This window comes from Schistocerca nitens, chromosome 9 (genome assembly GCF_023898315.1).
Source record: "Schistocerca nitens isolate TAMUIC-IGC-003100 chromosome 9, iqSchNite1.1, whole genome shotgun sequence".
In the NCBI taxonomy this organism is placed as follows: domain Eukaryota; kingdom Metazoa; phylum Arthropoda; class Insecta; order Orthoptera; family Acrididae; genus Schistocerca; species Schistocerca nitens.
In genome coordinates, this window is record NC_064622.1 from 537,382,068 (window position 1) to 537,406,128 (window position 24,061).

Below are 24,061 nucleotides of genomic sequence, written 5' to 3' on the forward strand. Positions count from 1 at the left end.
TCTCGTTCCCGATGAACTAATTCTTCTTTACTGTATCCCTCGCACTCTCACATAGACGAATTAACACAGAAATAGCGTCGCAATGATATACGTTTTGTTCCATGCCTTCTCTTTCCCAATCTAGGAACGTTTCTACGGCAATGACAGTATTTTGATTTTGAGTCGAGGATCTCCTTTCCGATGCACTATTTCTTCTTTACTGCATCCCTCGCACCCTCACAATGAGGAATTGTCACATAAATCCCGTCGCAATGAAATACATTTTGTTCCACGCGTTCTCTTTCCCAATCTGGGAACGTTCCTACGGCAACGACAGGATTTTCTTTTGGGGACTAGTATCTCGTTCCCAATGCACTATTTCTTCTTTACTGTGTCCCTCGCTCTATCACATTGACGAATTAACACAGAAATAGCGACGAAATTATATACGTTGTGTTCCATGTTTTCTCTTTCCCAATCTAGGAACGTTTCTACGGCAATGACAGTAATTTGTTTTTGGGTCGAGGATCGCCTTTCCGATGCACTATTTCTTCTTTACTGTATCCCTAGCACCATCACATTGAGGAATTAACACAGAAATAGCGTTGCTATGACATAAATTGTACTCCATGCCTTCTCTTTCCCAATCTGGCATCGTTCCTACGGCAACAAAAGGATTTTCTTTTGGGCACGAGTATCTCGTTCCCGATGCACTATTTCTTATTTACTGTATCCCTCGCACTCTCACATTGAGGAATTAACACAGAAATTGCGTCGCAATGAAATACATTGGGTACCATGCCTTCTCTTTCCCAATCCGGGAACGTTTCTACGGCAACGACTGGAATTTGATTTCGGGTCGGGGACCTCTTTTACGATGCACTATTTCTTCTTTACTGTATTCCTCGCATTCTCACATTGAGGAATTGCCACAGAAATTGCGTCGCAATGAAATACTTGCGTTGCACGCCTTCTCTTTCCCTATCTGCGAACGTTTCTACGGCAACGACAGGATTTCCTTTTGGGGACGAGTATCTCGTTCGTGAAGCACTATGTCTTCATTACTGTATCCCTCGCACTCTCACATTGACGAATTTAAACAGAAATTGCGCCGCCATAAAATACATTGTGTACCATGCCTTCTCTTTCCCAATCTAGGAATGTTTCTACAGCAATGACGGGATTCTGTTTTGTGGTCGAGGACCCCCTTTCCGATGCACTATTTCTTCATTATTGCGTCCCTCGCACTCTCACATTGACGAATTAACACAGAAACAGTGTCGCAATGAAATACATTGCGTTCCATGCCTTCTCTTTCTGAATCTGGGAACGTTTCTACGGCAACGACTGGATTCTGCTTTGGGGACGAGTATCTCATTCCCGATGCACTATTTCTTCTTTACTGTATCCCTCGCACTCTCACATCCACGAATTAACACAGAAATAGATTTCAAATTATATACGTTGTGTTCCATGTCTTCTCTTTCCCAATCTAGGAGCGTTTCTACGGCAATCACTGTATTTTGTTTTTGGGTCGAGGATCTCCTTTCCGATGCACAATTTCTTCTTTACTGTATCCCTAGCACACTCACATTGAGGAATTAACACAGAAATTGCGTTGCAATGACATAAATTGTGTTCCATGCCTTCTCTTTCCCTATCTGGGAACGTTTCTACAGCAAAAAAATGATTTTCTTTTGGGGACGAATATCTCGTTCCCGATTAACTATTTCTTCTCTACTGTATCCCTCGCACTTTCTCATTGACGAATTAACACAGCAATAGCGTCTCAATTAAATACATTGTGTTCCATGACTTCTTTTTCCCAATCTAGGAACGTTTCTACAGCAACGACAGGATTTTGTTTTGGGGACGAGTATCTCGTTCCCGATGAACAATTTCTTCTTTTCTCTATCCCTCGAATTCTAACCTTCAGGAATTAACACAGAAATTGCGGCGCAATGTAATACATTGTGTTCCATGCCTTCTCTTTCCCAATCTGGGAAAGTTTCTATAGCAACGACAGGATTTTCTTTTGGGGACGAGTATCTCGTTCCCGATGCACTATTTCTTCCTTACTGTATCCCTCGCACCCTCACATTGACGAATTAACACAGAAATTGCGTCGCAATGATATACATTTCGTTCCTTGCCTTCTCTCTACCAACCTGGGAACGTTTCTACGGCAACGACAGGATTTTCTTTTGGGGACGAGTATCTCGTTCCCGATGCACTATTTCTTCTTTACTGTATCCCTCGCACACTCACATTGACGAATTAACAAAGAAGTTTCGTCGCAATGAAATACATTGGGTTACATGCCTTCTCTTTCCCAATCTGGAAACGTTTCTACGGCGAAGACGGGATTTTGCTTTGGGGACGAGTATCACGTTCTTGATGCACTATTTCTTCTCTACTGTATCCCTCACAACCACCCATTGACGAATTAAAACAGAAATGGCGTCGCAATAAAATACATTGTGTTCCATGCCTTCTCTTTCCGAATCTCGAAACGTCTCTACGGCAACGACAGGATTTTCCTTTGGGGTCAAGTATCTCGTTCCCGATGAACTAATTCTTCTTTACTGTATCCCTCGCACTCTCACATAGACGAATTAACACAGAAATAGCGTCGCAATGATATACGTTTTGTTCCATGCCTTCTCTTTCCCAATCTAGGAACGTTTCTACGGCAATGACAGTATTTTGATTTTGAGTCGAGGATCTCCTTTCCGATGCACTATTTCTTCTTTACTGCATCCCTCGCACCCTCACAATGAGGAATTGTCACATAAATCCCGTCGCAATGAAATACATTTTGTTCCACGCGTTCTCTTTCCCAATCTGGGAACGTTCCTACGGCAACGACAGGATTTTCTTTTGGGGACTAGTATCTCGTTCCCAATGCACTATTTCTTCTTTACTGTGTCCCTCGCTCTATCACATTGACGAATTAACACAGAAATAGCGACGAAATTATATACGTTGTGTTCCATGTTTTCTCTTTCCCAATCTAGGAACGTTTCTACGGCAATGACAGTAATTTGTTTTTGGGTCGAGGATCGCCTTTCCGATGCACTATTTCTTCTTTACTGTATCCCTAGCACCATCACATTGAGGAATTAACACAGAAATAGCGTTGCTATGACATAAATTGTACTCCATGCCTTCTCTTTCCCAATCTGGCATCGTTCCTACGGCAACAAAAGGATTTTCTTTTGGGCACGAGTATCTCGTTCCCGATGCACTATTTCTTATTTACTGTATCCCTCGCACTCTCACATTGAGGAATTAACACAGAAATTGCGTCGCAATGAAATACATTGGGTACCATGCCTTCTCTTTCCCAATCCGGGAACGTTTCTACGGCAACGACTGGAATTTGATTTCGGGTCGGGGACCTCTTTTACGATGCACTATTTCTTCTTTACTGTATTCCTCGCATTCTCACATTGAGGAATTGCCACAGAAATTGCGTCGCAATGAAATACTTGCGTTGCACGCCTTCTCTTTCCCTATCTGCGAACGTTTCTACGGCAACGACAGGATTTCCTTTTGGGGACGAGTATCTCGTTCGTGAAGCACTATGTCTTCATTACTGTATCCCTCGCACTCTCACATTGACGAATTTAAACAGAAATTGCGCCGCCATAAAATACATTGTGTACCATGCCTTCTCTTTCCCAATCTAGGAATGTTTCTACAGCAATGACGGGATTCTGTTTTGTGGTCGAGGACCCCCTTTCCGATGCACTATTTCTTCATTATTGTGTCCCTCGCACTCTCACATTGACGAATTAACACAGAAACAGTGTCGCAATGAAATACATTGCGTTCCATGCCTTCTCTTTCTGAATCTGGGAACGTTTCTACGGCAACGACTGGATTCTGCTTTGGGGACGAGTATCTCATTCCCGATGCACTATTTCTTCTTTACTGTATCCCTCGCACTCTCACATCCACGAATTAACACAGAAATAGATTTCAAATTATATACGTTGTGTTCCATGTCTTCTCTTTCCCAATCTAGGAGCGTTTCTACGGCAATCACTGTATTTTGTTTTTGGGTCGAGGATCTCCTTTCCGATGCACAATTTCTTCTTTACTGTATCCCTAGCACACTCACATTGAGGAATTAACACAGAAATTGCGTTGCAATGACATAAATTGTGTTCCATGCCTTCTCTTTCCCTATCTGGGAACGTTTCTACAGCAAAAAAATGATTTTCTTTTGGGGACGAATATCTCGTTCCCGATTAACTATTTCTTCTCTACTGTATCCCTCGCACTTTCTCATTGACGAATTAACACAGCAATAGCGTCTCAATTAAATACATTGTGTTCCATGACTTCTTTTTCCCAATCTAGGAACGTTTCTACAGCAACGACAGGATTTTGTTTTGGGGACGAGTATCTCGTTCCCGATGAACAATTTCTTCTTTTCTCTATCCCTCGAATTCTAACCTTCAGGAATTAACACAGAAATTGCGGCGCAATGTAATACATTGTGTTCCATGCCTTCTCTTTCCCAATCTGGGAAAGTTTCTATAGCAACGACAGGATTTTCTTTTGGGGACGAGTATCTCGTTCCCGATGCACTATTTCTTCCTTACTGTATCCCTCGCACCCTCACATTGACGAATTAACACAGAAAATGCGTCGCAATGATATACATTTCGTTCCTTGCCTTCTCTCTACCAACCTGGGAACGTTTCTACGGCAACGACAGGATTTTCTTTTGGGGACGAGTATCTCGTTCCCGATGCACTATTTCTTCTTTACTGTATCCCTCGCACACTCACATTGACGAATTAACAAAGAAGTTTCGTCGCAATGAAATACATTGGGTTACATGCCTTCTCTTTCCCAATCTGGAAACGTTTCTACGGCGAAGACGGGATTTTGCTTTGGGGACGAGTATCACGTTCTTGATGCACTATTTCTTCTTTACTGTATCCCTCACAACCACCCATTGACGAATTAAAACAGAAATGGCGTCGCAATAAAATACATTGTGTTCCATGCCTTCTCTTTCCGAATCTCGAAACGTCTCTACGGCAACGACAGGATTTTCCTTTGGGGTCAAGTATCTCGTTCCCGATGAACTAATTCTTCTTTACTGTATCCCTCGCACTCTCACATAGACGAATTAACACAGAAATAGCGTCGCAATGATATACGTTTTGTTCCATGCCTTCTCTTTCCCAATCTAGGAACGTTTCTACGGCAATGACAGTATTTTGATTTTGAGTCGAGGATCTCCTTTCCGATGCACTATTTCTTCTTTACTGCATCCCTCGCACCCTCACAATGAGGAATTGTCACATAAATCCCGTCGCAATGAAATACATTTTGTTCCACGCGTTCTCTTTCCCAATCTGGGAACGTTCCTACGGCAACGACAGGATTTTCTTTTGGGGACTAGTATCTCGTTCCCGATGCACTATTTCTTCTTTACTGTATCCCTCGCTCTCTCACATTAGCGAATTAACACAGAAATAGCGACGAAATTATATACGTTGTGTTCCATGTCTTCTCTTTCCCAATCTTGGAACGTTTCTACGGCAATGACAGTAATTTATTTTTTGGTCGAGGATCGCCTTTCCGATGCACTATTTCTTCTTTACTGTATCCCTAGCACCGTCACATTGAGGAATTAACACAGAAATTGCGTTGCAGTGATATAAATTGTACTCCATGCCTTCCTTTTCCCAATCTGGGATCGTTCCTACGGCAACAAAAGGATTTTATTTTGGGGACGAGTATCTCGTTCCCGATGCACTATTTCTTCTTTACTGTATCCCTCGCACTCTCACATTGAGGAATTAACACAGAAATTGCGTCGCAATGAAATACATTGGGTTCCATGCCTTCTCTTTCCCAATCCAGGAACGTTTCTACGGCAACGATTGGAATTTGATTTCGGGTCGGGGACCTCTTTTGCGATGCACTATTTCTTCTTTACTGTATTCCTCGCATCCTCACATTGAGGAATTGCCACAGAAATTGCGTCGCAATGAAATACTTGCGTTGCACGCCTTCTCTTTCCCTATCTGCGAACGTTTCTACGGCAACGACAGGATTTCCTTTTGGGGACGAGTATCTCGTTCGTGATGCACTATGTCTTCATTACTGTATCCCTCGCACTCTCACATTGACGAATTTAAACAGAAATTGCGCCACCATAAAATACGTTGTGTACCATGCCTTCTCTTTCCCAATCTAGGAATGTTTCTACAGCAATGACGGGATTTTGTTTTGTGGTCGAGGACCCCCTTTCCGAGGCACTATTTCTTCATTATTGTGTCCCTCGCACTCTCACATTGACGAATTAACACAGAAACAGTGTCGCAATGAAATACATTGCGTTCCATGACTTCTCTTTCTGAATCTGGGAACGTTTCTACGGCAACGACCGGATTCTGCTTTGGGGACGAGTATCTCATTCCCAATGCACTATTTCTTCTTTACTGTATCCCTCGCACTCTCACATTCACGAATTAACACAGAAATAGATTTCAAATTATATACGTTGTGTTCCATGTCTTCTCTTTCCCAATCTAGGAACGTTTCTACGGCAATCACTGTATTTTGTTTTTGGGTCGAGGATCTCCTTTCCGATGCACAATTTCTTCTTTACTGTATCCCTAGCACACTCACATTGAGGAATTAACACAGAAATTGCGTTGCAATGACATAAATTGTGTTCCATGCCTTCTCTTTCCCTATCTGGGAACGTTTCTACGGCAAAAAAATGATTTTCTTTTGGGGACGAATATCTCGTTCCCGATTAACTATTTCTTCTCTACTGTATCCCTCGCACTTTCTCATCGACGAATTAACACAGTAATAGCGTCTCAATTAAATACATTGTGTTCCATGACTTTTTTCCCAATCTAGGAACGTTTCTACAGCAACGACAGGATTTTGTTTTGGGGACGAGTATCTCGTTCCCGATGAACAATTTCTTCTTTTCTCTATCCCTCGAATTCTAACCATCAGGAATTAACACAGAAATTGCGTCGCAATGTAATACACTGTGTTCCATGCCTTCTCTTTCCCAGTCTGGGAAAGTTTCTATAGCAACGACAGGATATTCTTTTGGGGACGAGTATCTCGTTCCCGATGCACTATTTCTTCCTTACTGTATCCCTCGCACCCTCACATTGACGAATTAACACAGAAATTGCGTCGCAATGATATACATTTCGTTCCTTGCCTTCTCTCCACCAATCTGGGAACGTTTCTACGGCAACGACAGGATTTTCTTTTGGGGACGAGTATCTCGTTCCCGATGAACTAATTCTTCTTTACTGTATACCTCGCACTCTCACATTGAGGAATTAACACAGAAATTGCGTCGCAATGAAATACATTGGGTTACATGCCTTCTCTTTCCCAATCCAGGAACGTTTCTACGCCACCGACTGGATTTTGTTTTCGGGTCGAGGACCTCTTTTCCGATGCACTATTTCTTCTTTACTGTATTCCTCGCATCCTCACAATGAGGAATTGTCACATAAATCCCGTCGCAATGAAATACATTGTGTTCCACGCCTTCTCTTTCCCTATCTGGGAACGTTTCTACGGCAACGACAGGATTTCCTTTTGGGGACGAGTATCTCGTTCGTGATGCACTATGTCTTCATTACTGTATCCCTCGCACTCTCACATTGACGAATTTAAACAGAAATTGCGCCGCTATAAAATATATTGTGTACCATGCCTTCTCTTTCCCAATCTAGCAACGTTTCTACGCCAACGACGGGATTTTGTTTTGTGGTTTAGGACCCCCTTTCCGATGCACTATTTCTTCATTATTGTGTCCCTCGCACTCTCACATTGACGAATTAACACAGAAACAGTGTCGCAATGAAATACATTGCGTTCCATGCCTTCTCTTTCTGAATCTGGGTACGTTTCTACGGCAACGACCGGATTCTGCTTTGGTGACGAGTATCTCATTCCCGATGCACTATTTCTTCTTTACTGTACGCCTCGCACTCTCACATTCACGAATTAACACAGAAATTGCGTCGCAATGTAATAGATTGTGTTCCATGCCTTCTCGTTCCCAATCTGGGAACGTTTCTACGGCAACGACAATATTTTCCTTTAGGCACGAGTATCTCGTTCCCGATGCACTATTTCTTCTTTACTGTATCCCTCGCACTCTCACATTGATGAATTAATACAGAAATTGCGTCGCAATGATATACATTGTGTTCCATGCTTCTCTTTCCGAATCTGGGATCGTTTATACTGCAACGACAATATTTCTTTTGGGGACGAGTATCTCGTTCCCGATGCACTATTTCTTCTTTACTGTATCCCTAGCACTCTCACATTGACGAATGAACCCAGAAATTGCATCGCAATGAAATACATTGTATTCCATGCCTTCTCTTTCCGAATCTGGGAACGTTTCTAAAGCAATGACAGGATTTTCATTTGGGGACGAGTATCTCGTTCTCAATGCACTATTTCTTCATTACTGTATCCCTCGCTCTCTCACATTGAGGAATTAACACAGAAATTGCGTCGCAATAAAATACATTGTGTTCCATGCCTTCTCTATCCCAATCTCGGAACGTTTCAACGGCAACGTCAGGGATTTCATTTGGAGACGAGTATCTCGTTCCCGATTAACTATTTCTCTTTTACAGTATCCCTCGCACTCTCACAGTGACGAATTAATACAGAAATAGCGTCGCAATAATATACGTTGTGTTCCATGCCTTCTCTTTCCCAATCCAGGAACGTTTCTACGGCAATTACAGTATTTAGTTTTTGCGTTGAGCATCTCCTCTCCGATGCACTATTTCTTCTTTACTGTATCCCTCGCACCCTCACATTGAGGAAAAAGGACAGAAATTGCGTTGCAATGACATAAATTGTGTTCCATGCCCTCTCTTTTCCAATCTGGAAAAGGTTTCTACGGCAATGAAAGGATTCTCTTTTGGGGACCAGTATCTCGTTCACGATGAACTATTTCCTCTTCACTGTATCCCTCGCACTCTCACATTGACAAATTAACAAAGAAATTGCGTCGCAATGAAATACATGGTGTTCCATGCCTTCTCTTTCCCAATCTCGGAACGCTTCTACGGCAGCGACAGGATTTTCATTTGGGGACGAGTATCTCGTTCACGATGAACTATTTCCTCTTTACTGTATCCCTCGCACTCTTACATTGACGAGTTAATACAGAAATTGTGTCGCAATGAAATACATTGTGTTCCATGCCTTCTCTTTCCCAATCTGGGAACGATTCTACGGCAGCTACAGAATTTTGCTTTTGGGGACGAGTATCTCGTTCCCGATGTACTATTTCTTCATTACTGTAACCCTCGCACCCTCACATTGACGAATTAACACAGAAATGGCGTCGCAATAAAATACATTGTGTTTAATGCCTTCTCTTTCCCAATCAATGAACGTTTCTGCGGCAACGACAGGATTTTGCTTTGGGGACGAGTATCTCGCTTCCGATGAACTTTTTCTTCTTTACCGTATCCCTCGCACTCTCACACTGACGAATTAACACAGAAATAGCTTCCATATTATATACGTTGTGGTCCATGTCTTCTCTTTCCCAATCTAGGAACGTTTCTACGGCAATGACAGTATTTTGCTTTTGGGTCGAGGAACTCCTTTCCGATGCACAATTTCTTCTTTACTGTATCCCTAGCACACTCACATTGATGAATTAACTCAGAAATTGCGTTGCAAAGACATAAATTGTGTTCCATGCCTTCTCTTTCCCTATCTGGGAACGTTTCTACGGCAAAAAAATTATTTTCTTTTGGGGACGAGTATCTCGTTCCCGTTTAACTATTTCTACTCTACTGTATCCCCCGCACTTTCTCATTGACGAATTAACACAGAAATGGTGTCTCAATTAAATACATTGTGTTCCATGCCTTCTCTTTCCCAATCTAGGAACGTTTCTACAGCAACGACACGATTTTGGTTTGGGGACGAGTATCTCGTTCCCGATGAACAATTTCTTCTTTACTCTATCCTTCGAACTCTAACCTTCAGGAATTAACACAGAAATTGCGTCGCAATGAAATTCATTGTGTTCCATGCCTTCTCTTTTCCAATCTGGGGACGGTTCTATGGCAACGACAGGTTTTTTTTTGGGAATGAGTATCTCGTTCTTGATGCACTATTTCTTCTTTACTGTATCCCTCGCACCCTCACATTGACGAATTAACACAGAAATTGCGTCGCAATGAAATACATTGTGTTCCATGCCTTCTCTTTCCGAATCTCTTATCGTTTCTATGGCAACGACAGGATCTGCTTTTGGGGACGAATATCACGTTCCCGATGCACTATTTCTTCTTTACTGTAACCCTCGCACCCTCACATTGAGGAATTAACACAGAAATTGCGTCGCAATGAAATACATTGGGTTCCATGCGTTCTCTTTCCCAATCCGGGAACGTTTATATGGCAACGACTGGATTTTGTATTCGGGTCGAGGACCTCTTTTCCGATGCACTATTTCTTCTTTACTGTATTCCTCGCATCCTCACATTGAGTAATTGTCACAGAAATTGCGTTGGAATGAAATACATTATTTTCCACGCCTTCTCTTTCCCAATCTGGGAATGTTTCTACGGCAACGACAGGATTTTGATTTGGGGACGAGAATCTCGTTCCCGATGAACAATTTCTTCTTTACTCTATCCCTCGAACTCTAACCTTCAGGAATTAACACAGAAATTGCGTCGCAATGAAATACATTGTGTTCCATGCCTTCTCTTTCCCAATCTGGGAAAGTTTCTACGGCAGCGACAGGATTCTCTTTTGGGGACGAGTATCTCCTTCCCGATGCACTATTTCTTCTTTACTGTATCCCTCTCACTCTCACATTGACGAATGAACACAGAAATTGCGTCGCAATGAAATACATTGCGTTCGATGCCTTCTCTCTCCCAATCTGGAAACGTTTCTATGGCAACGACAGGATTTTCTTTTGGGAATGAGTATCTCGTTCTTGATGCACTATTACTTCTTCACTGTATCTCTCACAACCTCACATTGAGGAATTAACACAGAAATTGCGTCGCAATGAAATACATTGGGTTCCATGCCTTCTCTTTCCCAATCTGGGAACGTTTCTATGGGAACGACTGGATTTTGTATTCGGGTCGAGGACCTCTTTTCCGATGCACTATTTCTTCTTTACTGTATTCCTCGCATTCTCACATTGAGTAATTATCACAGAAATTGCGTTGCAATGAAATACATTATGTTCCACGCCTTCTCTTTCCCAATCTGGGAATGTTTCTACGGCAACGACAGGATTTTGTTTTGGGGACGAGTATCTCGTTCCCGATGCACTATTTCTTCATTACTGTATCCCTCGCACTCTCACATTGAGGAATTAACACAGAAATTGCTTCGCAATAAAATACATTGTGTTCGATGCCTGCTCCTTTGCAATCTGGGAACGTTTCTAGGGCAACGACAGGATTTTGTTTTGGGGACGAGTATCTCGTTCCCAATGAACAATTTCTTCTTTACTCTATCCCTCGAACTCTAACATTCAGGAATTAACACAGAAATTGCGTCGCAATGAAATACATTGTGTTTCATGCCTTCTCTTTCCCAATCTGGGAACGGTTCTATGGCAACGACAGGATTTTCTTTTGGGAATGAGTATCTCGTTCTTGATGCACTGTTTCTTCTTTACTGTATCCCTCACAACCTCACATTGAGGAATTAACACAGAAATTGCGTCGCAATGTAATACATTGTGTTCCATGCTTTCTCTTTCCCAATCTGGGAAAGTTTCTACGGCAGCGACACGATTTTCTTTTGGGGACGAGTATCTCGTTCCGGATGCACTATTTCTTCTTTACTGTATCCCTCGCACTCTCATATTGACGAATGAACACAGAAATTGCCTCGCAATGAAATACATTGCGTTCCATGCCTTCTCTATCCCAATCTGGGAACGTTTCTACGGCAACGAGAGGAATTTCCTTTGGTGAAGAGTATCTCGTTCCTGATGAGCTATTTCTTCGTTACTGTATCCCTCGCACTCTCACATTGTCGAATTAACACATAAATAGCGTCGCAATGATAAACGTTGTGTTCCATGCCTTCTCTTTCCCAATCTGGGAACGTTTCTACGGCAATGACAGTATTTTGTTGTTGTGCTGAGGATCTCCTTTCCGATGCACTATTTCTTCCTTACTGTATCCGTCGCACCCTCACATTGAGCAATAAACACAGAAATAGCATCGCAATGAAATACATTGTGTTCCACGCCGTCTCTTTCCAAATCTGGGAACGTTTCTACGGCAACGACAGGATTTTCTTTTGGGGACGAGTATCTCGTTCCTGATGCACTATTTCTTCATTACTGTATCCCTTGCACTCCCACATTGAGGAATTAACACATAAATTGCGTCGCAATAAAATACATTGTGTTCCATGTCTTCTCCTTCGTAATCTGGGAACGTGAGTACGGCAACGACATGATTTTGTTTTGGGGACGAGTATCTCGTTCCCGATGCACAATTTCTTCTTTACTCTATCCCTCGAACTCTAACATTCAGGAATTAACACCGAAATTGCGACGCAATGAAATACATTGGGTTCCATGCCCTCTCTTTCCCAATCTAGGAACGTTTCTACGGCAACGACAGGATCTTCTTTTCTGGTCGAGTATCTCTTTTACGATGCATTATTTCTTCCTTACTGTGTTCCTCGCATCCTCACATTGAGGAATTTTCACAGAAATTGCGTCGCAATGAAATACATTCTGTTCCACGCCTGCTCTTTCCCAATCTGGGAACGTTTCCATGGCAACGACAGGATTTTCTTTTGGGGACGAGTATCTCGTTCCCGATGCACTATTTCTTCATTACTGTATCCCTCGCACTCTCACATTGAGGAATTAACACAGAAATTGCGTCGCAATAAATTACATTGTGTACCATTTCTTCTCTATCCCAATCTCGGAACGTTTCTACGGCAACGACTGGATTTTCATTTGGGGACGAGTATCTCGTTCCCGATGAACTATTTCTTTTTTACAGTATCTCTCGCACTCTCACAGTGACGAATAAATACAGAAATAGCGTCGCAATGATATACGTTGTTTTCGGTCCAGTGGTTCGTTTTACTAATGGTTTTGCGTACATTTTGGTAGCAGTGGAATTGACATCAAAATATGTGTGTTTTACAGCTTTATGCAATGCAAGAGCTTGTTCAGTATCTAATGCTTTCATCAAACATTTTCTTAAAGAAGTGGGTCATGTTGATAAGGTTATATCAGATAATGGATCAGATTTTCGTTCTAAAATTTGGCTTCGTACTCTACGGCGTCGTAAGGTTAAACCAATTTTTATTTCACTTTTTCACCCTCAATCTAATGCTTCAGAGAGATGGATGAAGGAAATCAATAAATTGTGCCGTCTTTATTGTCATCAGAATCACAGAACTTGGGATCAGTGTCTTCATATTTTTCAAAACATTCTGAATGAACTTCCTAATGACTCATCTTCTTTACCGCCTATACTGTCATTAAAAAATAAAGTACCAACAAATCGCATTTCTGAAATCGTTCCTTTTCCGCCTTCACGGAATCTGCGGCATTCTGAAGTTGTCAACCTGGCTCTACGAAATATTGCATCTGCGGCTGCTAGAAGAGAGAAATCAGCTAAACGTCCTGATCGTTTAAAAATCTTGTCAGTTGGTCAAAAGGTGTTAATTAAGTCTCATCGTTTGTCTCATAAAGGAAAAGGCTTATGCCGCAAATTTTTTCTGCTTTATAACGATCCATATAGGGTTCGCAAAATCATTCATGATAACACTGTTGAAGTAGAAACTCTTAAATCTCGACGCTCTAAGGGAATACATCATATATCGAACGTAAAAATTTTTGTGGAATGACATACTTTTGAGACATCAACAGTTATACGTAAACATGCAGAGAATACAAGGATACCGCGCTGTGTTTTGGCGGCGGCACATACTCAAAGCAACAGTCAGTCTGCGCGCCGCACTAGGCAGTCGTTGACCGCAAACAATTACTTCCTACGTCACGCGCCTACAGCTGATCGAGCGCTCAGTGCGAATGCACTGACAGACGTAAACAAATACACAGTCTAATTTCTCCGACTAAATTCTTTATAAAGCTATGGTGACTTTATAATATATGTTATTAACGTTCAGTATTTTTCAGGATACGGTTGTGTAAAATATTTAAGACCTTCAGGTAAATTCTGTGTGTGTCCGACGTTAAGACGACTTGCTATGGAGAAAATTTCAGGAAGAATGTAATTTCGAAAAAAAAATTATAAACTAAAAAGGGTAACTATTAATTGAGTTTATTTTTCAGTTAACATAATTCTACTTAGGTACGTATTTTAGATGTAATTTGCTGCTCGCGATTACGTGATTCATACTTTGTGCTAAATTTCATGTTCTATGAATTTACTTGTGAAGCGACGTGCTTACGCACATTGAAACGTCCCCTTTTATCAATTTTACTAGACTGTGTTTAACCTGACGCACAATATTTTTAGCGCAACGCAATCTGACTTTCAAGATTCCCTACAAAAGAATGGCCCTGACTAACATTAAACTATACCTTTCACAAATCACTTACCTCACAAAGTCTTCGCTGCTCAAGCTACTGCAATACAGCGAGCGCCACTACTGCCAGCTAAATAAAAGATACAAACTACGGAAGGCACTAACTACTGATAGGGATCGTTAGCAAATGAAAAATATTAATAGAGAACAAACAATGTATTTACCTTGATATCATCATATATATAGCAGTTCATGACAAATTACAAAACTCCGCCATCTCTCTCCCCACATCCACCACTGCTGGCGGCTCACCTCCAACTGCCCAACGCTACGCGCTGTTCACAGCCAGCTGCCTAACACTACAATGGCGAGTATTACAACAATGAAAAGCAGCCACAGACTGCACACAGCACAGCCAGTGATTTTCATACAGAGGTGGCGTTACCAATAAAAAAACCTAAACAGCCTACTTACATAGCCCCCATGCTCCCCACAAAAAATTTTACAAATCTTTTTGGGCACTGGCCAATACAGATTTGAAAAAAATTTTCATAATTACAGTAAGAAAGATATCAAATGCACACACTTATTAATACAATGTTGGTCAAAAGCTCAAATTTTCTCACAGTCCATAAAGACAGTCCTGATCGTTCATGACGGTAAAATAGCAGTGTTTTTCTCAAAGTCTGAGCAGTAAAAGAAAATTCACACGGAAATAGTGGATTTCCATGCAGTCTTGAAGAAGTAGCGTTGTCCTTCCAACGGAAAGACAGTGCTGACTCTTGACATGCTGACAGGTCAAGGGCCGCAACAGAGTAAACCCACCACAGAGTCAGTCGAAGTTTTGAAGAGTATTGGTGGGTAGGTCATCACAGAGCAGACCCACTGTAGTCCTGGTAGAGATTACGGTATTGGTGGGCCACCAGAGGCGCAGACCCACTGCAGTCCTTGTAGAAATAATGGTACTGATGGATCATCAAAGATGTAGACCCAGTGTAGTCCTTGTAGAGATTATGGTACTGGTGAGTCAGCAACGACGTAGACCCACTGTAGTCCTCGTAGAGACGGCCAGCAGCCATCCGTTGTGACTGTGCAGGTGCACAATCACAATTGAAGAGTCTTGCGGATAATATAGCAAGTCCATAGCCACCACTTGTGGACTCACAAAGTTTTTGGAATTGTCCTTAGAACCAGCAATGCTGTTATCCAGTCCCTTGCTGAATTATTAACACACATACAAACACTAACAGTCCCTACTTCTCACATATTGTCCATATACTATGACCAACAGAAACGTGTGCAGTGAAATGTAGCTTACAAGTTAATAATATGATGAACTGGTGTCAATTACAATTTTATAACATAAGAATACAATTACAAAGGTACAAAATACATCATTAAAGAACATAACAATACAGATAACATTTGTAGTACAGGCTTTACAAAAGAATCAAAATAACATATACAACAGTGTTACAGGAATTATGACATAAGTAGATACATAAAAGATCAGAATAAATTTTGAAACATTCACTTCACACATGAGCATTAAAACAAAATAGAATAAATAAAGTCTAAGCATATTTACAAGTTAAATAACATATTATTAATGCCAATTATATTTGAGGATAACAGTATTCCTCATCATAGTGAATAATATTAGAAAAAAAATTCTATGAAACTACACAGAGACAGGAAGAAAACAAATACACAAGGGTACACAAACACATAGGGGGATAACACAATGGAAAGGACAGGGTTCGTTTTCAGTGTAACTTTTGGTACTGCAGTCCATCCCAAGACTTCATTCCATAGATCTTTCGTCTTATTTCCACATTTGTTTCCACCAAAAAAATCCTATTCAAGCATGCTTTCTGTATATATATGTTCACATATTTCTTACCTCATTATTTATTTTCCATTATCTTACTTCATCATTTATTTCCAAGAAAATCCTACCTAAACCTGTTGTCCCTAAACCCTACTTTTTTTGGTTCATATCCTCTTTCAAAATACTGTTTTGGCCAAACCATTTTCTTATAGATTTTCAATGTATTTCTTCCAATTCATCACAACTTTTTCTCTTATATAGTCTACCCCCTCTTAAGCTAACTTAAATCTACTGAGCTCAGATGCTAAACTAAGGGACGAGGCAATGCAGCAGAACAAATCAAGTAACACAAACATCAATGACAAAAATTTCAAGCTGGCAAAGCAAGCTACAGTAAATCTAAATTACCAAGCAATTCAACATTACAACTAATATGAGGCAATGCGCAGCAAACAAGAAAAATAAATCAGTAGTAAAACTGGCTGAACAGCGTAATACAAAGTCAAATTCAGTAACATTATGCCTGGCAAACAGCAGCAACTTATACCTAAACATGACATAGCTCAAGCAGAAAAAATATTACAATAAAAATGGCCATGTTTAAAACTTACGTCACATCTTAACACTAGAGTGATGCATCACGAGAACTTACACTAGCAGATAAGTTACCAAATCGTAAAGAAATTGTTTATGCAATTCCTGTGAAGGGAAATGTCTTTTTATGCTCCCTCATTTTTTGGAAATATATCACAAAACTATTATTTACTGGATCTGGAGACAGAAAATATTTATATTAGTACATCTATAAAATTTTATTTTAACCAGTGCTGCAGTGCAGCTAGAAACTAGATATTAAACAAAATGAGTAAATAAATACATAAAGCAAGCCATATGGCATTTCTCTCAATTCTCATAGATAGACACTTGTCCTAATCAGGTGTGCAGATGTAAGAATGTTTCCAAGTTATTATTAGCGTGTCGTATTTACGATGCTTTCTACAAACGAATGTCAATAGTGAGGATAATGGCCTCCCTTTTTTTTTCTCTACCTGTGCTTCCGGAAAGGCACACCCTAATGGCTTGTTCTCCAGGTGTCTGACACAGCTGTGTGCCCACGACACACGTGTAGGTGGTCACTTAACTTTCTTACGGAAATATTTACGACAGCAGTTTCTGCTACAGTGACAGTCTCATATAAAAATTTCGCAGGTTGAGAATTTACGTTGCAAATGTGTAGAAACAAAATCCTATGAATATAACAGTGTCCAAGAAATTTTCGCCGTCATTGCGATACATTCACGCATTTACACACATTTCATAACTCTTAAAGTACGATTCTTGGTTTCCAACATCCTTTTTCACAAGTCAAGAGTCCCTAACTTCTATCCATTATTCATATACATATAAACACGTAATTCCTTACATAGCATCAGCTTATTGATCATAAACATACCTCAACAGCATAATACACATCGTCGTCGTAAAAATAACATCATAACACCTCAGTCAAATCTCAAAATCGTCGTAGCTTCCTCCAATAATTTCAAAACGCACTTCCAAAATCATGATCCCATACCAAATACATCATTCAAAGTTCTCATAGTATCACAATGGTTCCAAAAAAATATGAACAGTTCACAAAGTACTGACAAAATGCAATTTCATACGTGTGAAGTTATTCAACTGTGTAATTACGTAAACATCTGTCGCTAATGTAGTAAACAAAAAATGTTTATCTCTCAGTTACATGATCAGATAGCTGTGTAATTTGTGTGTTAGAGAAATACGGTACCGATGTGTAAAGTTGTATAAGCAAATACCATATTAGCTGGGGCTCCTTGTGTTTGCCAAACACATGGTACACAAAGTAAGCGTGTACCCCCCTGAGGATTAATGTAATTATACCCCCAGGTGTTACAGATTACAGCAATGGAATGAAATGTATCACGGAAAACTTTCTTTGTAATTAAAAAATCTTTAAAAATAAGTGTCTTAAGTATAAGGTTAATCACTCAAATGCGTGTACTGTAGCGCTAAACTGTGCATCTTGTTGTAAGATAATCTCTGTGTAAGTGTCGTAGTTATCGTCCTCCGAAAGCTAAGTTCTGCAGAAGTCAATGTACTTACCTCATGATAAACAAAAGTGAAATGTTTTGCGTATAGATATCTTAGTTATTACGCTTATTGTTGTGATGAAGAAAGTACTGTACTGTAACGTATTGTTGTGCTACGGAAAACCCTGTCTCATTGTAGCTATACTACAAAAGTTACTACTAAAACCTGTTTTACTTTCAAGAAGAATTCAGAAAAACTGTGCATATATAAAAGAGATACACCGCAAAAGCAACATTATAAATTGTCACTCATTAGTAGCGTCGTGATAAAACCGTGTAGTTGTCTCATAAACTAACCACTGTGTCGTCTGGTATCTTACAGAAAGTACTTTAAATCCAGAATGTATTTTCAAGTAAACCAAAATGTTGCATTAAAATCTCATTAGCAGTACCAGTATGTGTCCTAAGTATGTAAGCCTGATAGTCGTTACGTAATCGTGCAACTAACAAGCAAGAATGTACAAATACAACACTGTGTCATCTGTTCACTATAACAATGCATTCGTAATTTCTGTTTAAATAAGTTCTCTTAGTTCTAGACTGGATATTTAACTTCAAACATTGTTGCATCTTAACAGTTTCTTAAGTCTGACAAAGCATACTAGAAATGTGAAGTGAAACGTTTTATGGCAAAGACAAAGTTAAAAAGCAGATTATCTTTCAATAAACGGTTTTACATGTGAAATGTGGTGTAAACCTTTACTCTTCATAGTACTCAGACTTTCAACTGAAAAGCAATTGTCATGTTTTATACATCGGTAAAGAATGCTAAAATTTTTCTCAAGGCTAGCGTCTTATGTTATTTTTCTCAGAGCCAGTGGGCGCACGCGGCTGCCTGCTGTGCGAGTCATTGTCTGTCTCTTTGTTGGCGCGCGCCGTTATTGGGATTAGGAGACCTAACTTCTACATATTCACTCTGACGAGAAGGCCCTGCCCTGTTTAAATCCCGCCAGTTCTGATGCAATTCAGGTCTGTCGTTACGAATATTTCGTCTGTCGTCATGTCGGTAGATTTCATAATTTCTTTCTTGTCGGTCATGTGGTGGAGAATTTCTCCCTGAATCGTAACTGCGCGCTGAACTGTTGCGTCTGAAAGTATTCTGTCTCCCTTGATAATAATAGTTCTGGTTACCATATTGTCTGTTTCTCTGGTAGTCTCTGTGATAGTCATTACTATAGAAATGCGATCTTTCTCTGTAATTATTACTCTGCGAGTGGTTGTCATACGGGTGGTGTCTGTTTTGATCACGATTTACGTTGCAAGAATAGCCTTGACGTGTCCAGTTAATATTTCTTTCATCGCGGGATTGTGACGGATGTGACCTGTAATTGTTATGTTCCTGTTTCCGCATTCCGCGATTGTCAGTGTCAATTTCCAATTCTTGTAGCAGACCTTGAAAAGCTTCAATGTCTTCTTTGCAACGTCCTGCTAAAATAATATGTCGTAATGTTCAGGTAATTTGATTAAGCAAATGCGGATGAGTTCTGAGGGGCTGTATGGGTTTGACAGGTACTGATTCTTGTGCAACATGTCTTCAAAATATTTCACAAGACTGGAGAATTCAGATTGTTCGAAATGTTTCATCATTATGATGCCATGTTTTACTCGGTCTTGTGTGGCTTGAGACCAATATGCTGAGAGGAAGGCATGGTAAAATTCTCCTTCACTGTGGCAATCGTGAATGACCGATCGCATTCTTACAGCTGGTTCATTCTCTAAGTAGCCACACATAAATTCTAATCTGTGTTCTAACGACCAGTTGGGAGGAAAACAATGAGAGAATTGATGGAGCCATGCTTGTGGATGAATGTCGTTGCCAGAATTCTTAAAAGTTTTGAATTTACGTGTAGTAATGAACAGCTTATAGTCAAAATCATCATGTCGGCGAGTCGCATATCGGTCATTGTTAGGCCGTGTCGGCCGTTCCATCTCAAAATTCGGTGCACCTTGCCAATTTCTTTCATAATTTCCGAAGTGTCCTGTGTTATTATTTTGTGGTTGATCCGTATTTCTATGTCCCTCTTCCCGTATTGGGGCGCGAGTGTCCTCTGAAATACGTAATTCTTGTATTACCTGTGTCAGCTGATCTTGTACTTCGCGGATTTCTCTTTGGTGTTGCGTATTAATTTGATTCAGATTTTGTTTCAGTTTCCTAATTTGTTCGCTCTCTTCTGTGTCATTAAAGACTACCGGTTTTGTGTCGTTCAGATTATCATCTACCTTCGTAGATAAGTTAGTGAACTGATCCGAAAGTTCGGCTACTTTCTCCGATAGCGAACACATTTCCTCAGTGTGTTTTTCTGATCCAAGTTTCAGATTGTCCATTTGTGTTGAAATCGAATCTACTGTGTCCTTCAAGTTTTCCTGAGTTTTTGCAAGTTGCGTAACCGAATCTGTAGATGCAACTGAGTCAAATTTAGCTTGTAAGGTCTCATGATTTTCATGAACAGTAGTTTGCAGTTCTTTTATGGCTGCTTCGTGATTCTGTAGTGCATTTTCATGACGCGAAAAAATAGGTTGGAAATGCTCACAAATTTGTGTTTTTACGTCGTTACAGACTTTTTGACATTTCGATTCAATGTGATGTAACTCATTAGTTAAATCCTCACGTGTTTGTTCAAGTGTGGTGTCTAACTTTTTAAGATTTTGTTCCACTGTGTCTAACTTTTGAAGATTTTGTTCCATTATGTCTAACTTTCGAAGCTTTTGTCCCATTTGCTTCTGATTTTGTTCCATTTGTTGCATTAATTGCAATAATAATGTATTAGTGTCTGGAATCTGTTTCTCTACGCTTTTCGGCAGTGCATTTGAACCGGCAACATTCACATTTTGACAAGCAGAAAAAGTGTTTTGACTTATTTGAGAAAACGGTGATGACCCAAAACCTGAATGTACAGTATTTGCGAAATTGTGTCCTGTCATTTCGGATTCCTGAGGCGAGCTGTTGCCGACCGACCGATCGATAATGCTTCCCTGCTCACTAATTGTTTCACTGTCTACGCCATTGTTTAGCCGCCCGCTCCATTTCCCTATGCACAATTACCAAATTATTACTTTGAACATTAGTTAATTCATTACTCTGCGGCGCTAACACACTGCTTTCGTCTTCACTGTCATTTCTCAGTTTACTTTGGAGCCTAGTATTACGTTTTCACACGCCATTATTGTCACAATATTTCACACAACAACACAGAAAAACACTATTTGAAGAGCAAAAATAGGGGAACACATTAACATAGCACTGAAAATAATATCTAGTTAATTGCAGCTGCGAAATACTTGGTGCAAATCTACATGCATACCACAACTGTTCTACTGTACAACAATGAAAGACTGCAACTACAAAGGAGATTTTCTCTACAATTACGCGCTAGCAATAAACAACAGCTACACTAATTACACAAACTACAAGAAAAAAATCAGAAGATTCCAGTGAGGTATCCTCGGCTACGGGTCGACATATGAAACGTCCCCTTTTATCAATTTTACTAGACTGTGCTTAACCTGACGCACAATATTTTTAGCGCAACGCAATCTGACTTTCAAGATTCCCTACAAAAGAATGGCCCTGACTAACATTAAACTATACCTTTCACAAATCACTTACCTCACAAAAGTCTTCGCTGCTCAAGCTACTGCAATACGGCGAGCGCCACTACTGCCTGCTAAATAAAAGATACAAACTATGGAAGGCACTAACTACTGATAGGGATCGTTAGCAAATGAAAAATATTAATAGAGAACAAACAATGTATTTACCTTGATATCATCATATATATAGCAGTTCATGACAAATTACAAAACTCCGCCATCTCTCTCCCCACATCCACCACTGCTGGCGGCTCACCTCCAACTGCCCAACGCTACGCGCTGTTCACAGCCAGCTGCCTAACACTACAATGGCGAGTATTACAACAATGAAAAGCAGCCACAGACTGCACACAGCACAGCCAGTGATTTTCATACAGAGGTGGCGTTACCAATAAAAAAACCTAAACAGCCTACTTACAACATTAACTGATTTTGACGATGATTGATTAATGAACAGGCTTGTTATTTGTATATATTATGCATCGCTTGGCTGCACTGCTTTTTCACTGATGTCATATTTTTCTATTATGTGCCTGCTGTGCTTATTTATTTAAATTATAATTGTCACCTGATTAATTGTGCTGACTGTAGTTGGGTATGTAGGTTACACTTTGTGATTTATCTGCTAGCGCCTTCATGTTTACTTATTAAGATTACATATGAACATTTATTTGCTTATGCTGAATGATGCTAATGACTTGTTTATTACGTAAGATATATGTTTGCTGCTGTGCGTATGGATTGCATATTTACACATTTCTGTTTTGTTGTCATAACTACTCTTCAATTTAGAATATAGCAATGCTGATGTACAGTGTACGAACATAGAGTTTAGGTTACACTGTGGTATTAATTATAGATTGTTTGCTTGGCAGAGCCTCGTTGTAGGGATTGTGCTGCATCCACTTGTTGACATTCTGTTCTCTACTGGTATATTTACTCGCTATTGCATGTTTTGCTTACGCTCAGTGCTTTATATTTTTAAGATAAGAAAATGAACTGCTATAATTCGACGAACGACATTAGTACGAGAAACTTCATAGAAGTCACATGAGCTGGAGGTTTTATGGAAGCTGTATAAATTTATGCTAATAGGAAGGAAGATAACGATATGACATACCAACACTAGGTTTAGACCATCGACAGTTATTACACTGCATTTTTCGTGAGTAATTGAAATAGGAAGTGACACTTGACACAAGAAATACTCCACATGTTTGCTTCTGCCATGATTCTTGAAGTGGTGTACACACTGTGAAATATTATGATCATTCACACTCCGTAATCGTAATTAATTACTGAGAGTTATTCGAACTAAGTCTGTTAGAGGTCATGTACGCATTTCTTTTATTTAATTTTTTTTTATTTTTTATTTATTTATTGTTCCGTGGGACCAAATTAAGGAGAAATCTCCATGGTCATGGAACGAGTCAATACATGAAATTATAACACGATATTAGAAACAGATAAAATGAAATATAGAAAAAAAAAACATATTCAGGTGACAAGTCATAAGTTTAAATGAAGACAATCAACAATGTAACACTGGAATTTGCTTAATTTTTTAGCTCTTCCAGGAGCTCCTCGACAGAATAGAAGGAGTGAGCCATGAGGAAACTCTTCAGTTTAGACTTAAAAGAGTTTGGGCTACTGCTAAGGTTTTTGAGTTCTTGTGGTAGCTTATTGAAAATGGATGCAGCAGAATACTGCACTCCTTTCTGCACAAGAGTCAAGGAACTGCATTCTACATGCAGATTTGATTTCTGCCTAGTATTAACTGAGTGAAAGCTGCTAACTCTTGGGAATAGGCTAATATTGCTAACAACAAACGACATTAAAGAAAGTATATACTGTGAGGGCAATGTCAGAATTCCCAGATTTTTGAATAGGGGTCGACAAGAGGTTCTCGAACTTACACCACATATAGCTCGAACAGCCCGTTTTTGAGCCAAAAATACCCTTTTTGAATCAGAAGAATTACCCC